Source organism: Neophocaena asiaeorientalis, unplaced genomic scaffold (assembly GCF_003031525.2).
Source record: "Neophocaena asiaeorientalis asiaeorientalis breed wild unplaced genomic scaffold, Neophocaena_asiaeorientalis_V1.1 scaffold668, whole genome shotgun sequence".
Taxonomy (NCBI): Eukaryota; Metazoa; Chordata; class Mammalia; order Artiodactyla; family Phocoenidae; genus Neophocaena; species Neophocaena asiaeorientalis.
The window spans coordinates 770,848-774,382 of NW_020174264.1; positions in this window are offsets into that span (position 1 = coordinate 770,848).

A 3,535-nucleotide genomic window follows, 5' to 3' on the forward strand; every position below is an offset into this window, starting at 1 on the left:
TTTAATTGATATAAATGATACATTTTTCATTTGTATTTTTTATGTTATGATTTTAGCTTTTAACGTTTCTTTCCTTTTTTGCTCATCCATATTTTTTGTTTTGTGCTACAAAAGTTTGGTTTGCAACTTTTCTATCCATTTTCTATTGAGGTATACTTAACATACAACTATACTAGTTTCAGGTGTCCAACATCACGATTCAATATTTGTATACATTGTGAAATGATGACCACAGTAAGTCTAGTTAACATTTGTTACCATACATAGTCATAATGTTTTTTTCTTGTGATGAGAACTTTTAAGATCTACTCTCTTAGCAACTTGCAATACAGTATTATTGGCAAACATGCAACACGCTATTGTTAACTACAGTCACCATGCTGTACCTTATATCCCCGTGACTTATTTATTTTATAACTGCAAGTTTGTACCTTTTGACCCCCTTCACCCATTTTGCCCCCCTCACCGCCCCCAAACTCTGGCAACCACCAATCTGTTCTCTGTATCCATAAGCTTGTTTTGTTTTAAATTCCACATATAAGTGAGATCATATGGTATGTGTCTTTCTCTGTCTGACTTATTTCACGTAGCATAACGCCCTCGAGGTCCATCCATGTTGTTGCAAGTGATAAGATTTCATTCTTCTTTATGGCCGAATAATATTCCATTGTATATTTTCTATCTGTTTTAAATTGAGGTATAATTCACCCATCATAAAATTCACCCTTTTGATACACACAATTAAATGGTCTTAGTATATGTGTAAGGCTTTCAACTATCACCACTATCCCACTCAAGAATATTTTTATCACTCACCAAAGCCCCATATGCATTAGCAATCATTCCCCATTTTCCTCTGTCCCAAGTTGCTGTAAACCACCCATCTATTTTCTGTCTCTTTGAATTTGGCTTTCAATAGAAAAAAAAAAAGCCCCTAGCAAATTTCTGCTCAGCTGGGAGGGAGGTGATGGAATAAATATTCCAACTCTCTTTCCTTCCCAACTCTGATCTCCTGCTGGTGCCTCCTATTGGCTGAAATCGACTGGAAATCAACTGGTCAATAAAGTCTAATTTGTGTAACCCACTGACCAGTCTCCAGAGGCTGGAGGGACATACAGGGAAAAGAGAGTGCCCAAGGGCCCTATAGATTCTTGAGAAGATGCTAGGAAGAGAATGGATTGCCCGACAGAACTGGAAAGTAGAAGGGGTATGCAATCCTGGTGCAAGAAGCTGTGACTCCACGGTGAACCGACATGCCGCTGGGGATAATGGGTCTAGTCAACATAATGGAATCAAGGGGTCTGAAGTCCACACTAAGATTGTTTTCAATGTCCTTATGTAACAGAAGATTAACAATGGCATCGTTTCACCTTAATTTTTAAGTGGCTTCTGGAGACCCAAGAAAATGATTCATCATCCATTATTCATATTTCATTTTCATTCTTATCTGTATCAGTGTGACTTTGTATACATGACATTGAGAATTGCATTTACCATTTCTTTATGGTATCCTATAAATAAATAGAAAAGCTTATTTTCTAATTATAGGATGGGAGCCTGTGCAACTAGATTTGTCTAGTATTTACTTAAAACCTGATTTAGTTTTACAATATAATTTAGCCTTATCTTGAAAACATTGCAAACCGTAACAAAACTAGATTTCCTTAAAAGGAGAAAGATGAATGGTTACTCAATTGTTTCCATCTCTTTAGTTGATTACATTTCTTGGTGCCCTGGTCAAGAAGCAAACACAATATTTTCCACAAAGTCGGTCTAATGTTTACGTTAAAGTATCTGCGAGGATTGAAGACATGCTAAAAGGGAAGATTACATTTTTAGCATGTCTTCAATCCGTGCTAATCTTCCCTTTTAATAAAGAGGGAGTGTAAAAAACTATACCTCAATTTAAAAAAAAAAGAAAAAGACGGAAGCATTTTCTTCCTCTTTCTAGGAAAAAAAAATAAAGAGGGAGTGGGCAACAGTTTACAGCTAGATTTTAATCATATTGCTGTTCATTGCATTTATTTTTATTTTTTGGTAGTAGTAGTATAGGTTTTCCATTTATGGTAAGGACAACAATGATTTCATTTTCAAACCTATGTCTTTTAGTAAATAAAAAGAATCAGTTTTAAGAATAAAAAAATAAATAATCTCCAGCTCCCTTCAAAAATTTTTCTCTGCCAAGAAACCCTTTCCTTTGTGTCAATTTAATTCTCCCCTCAATTCATATTTAGCAATTTATCCAAGTCATTTGGCATGATTACTCAACATACTTTATATTACTAAAGTTAAGAACATAAAAGTTGAATTAGGTTTTCTTTCCAGAAGCTCATATGATAATTTCCCATCTGAAAAATAAAAGGATCTTGTTTTCTTCATCCATATATGTTTTGCATATACTATCCATCATCACTGAAAAATACATCTCTCTTTTTCTATTTTCCTAAATTAATGTGAAATGTTGAATACAAATTATAATCCTCTCCTTAGAATTAAATGATTAAGGACGCTATTACATAAATGGCCTCGTGACTGTGATAATGAAAGCATTTATTCAAGAATAACAATAGCTTACATTTATTGGAGTCCTCGAAGTTGATACAGCCCTCTAACCCATGTCATTGGATCCTTGCTACCACCAGTGGGGGTAGACAAGGAAGGTGACACATCTCTCATTTTACTGAAGGGAAGCTGGAGCTCAGAGAGCTAGTAATCTGTCTATACTGTAGAGCTAGTAAGCAGGAACTAGAACTTGGACATACATCTTCTCAATTCTCAATATCATGTACCATAGATGCACAAGCCTGGAGGGAAATATGCAGGTGTATGACAGACCCACACTTTTTTTTTTAAAGGCTCTGTTAATAGAGATTCCATCCATTTTTCCTTGCCTGGTACAACAGTCAACCATTTGGCAGGAATAACCACCATTTATGTATCCTAGACCCACGGCCCCCATATGGCTATCCTGAAAGATGGAGATACGCATCTTTGGCATATTTTAGAAAATGGACTTTATACTCTTGAAGGGCAACAATTACATTGTCCTTTAACGTTCTTATATGAAGTGAACTAATTCTAGCATCTTGGTCTCTGAGAACCTGGAGTTAAGAGAGGGAGGGGGAGGAAGAGAGGGAGGAGAAGAAGGAAGAGGAAGAGGGGAAGGGGGGAAAGGGGAAGGATGAGGAAGACGAGGAGGAGAGAAACCTTTGATGAATATGTTAAACCTATTAACATAGTTAACTATGTTAATCCTATTTAACTTTTTTTCTTGGCATTTAACAACTAGTCAGAATGCCCCTCTGACCTTCTACTTCTTCTATTATTCTCTCTGCTCATCTTCATCCTCCTTAAGTTTTCTTTCTGCTCTATTCCAACGCAAAAACAAAAACCAACTTATTTTGTCTGAAATTAATATATACCATTATTATTTATTCATATTTACCCATTTGTATAGCAATTTCTATGTTCACTACTTTTACTTGCTTCTTATACCTTCCTTCTGGAGTCATTTTCTTTTTTCTTGAAATAGTCT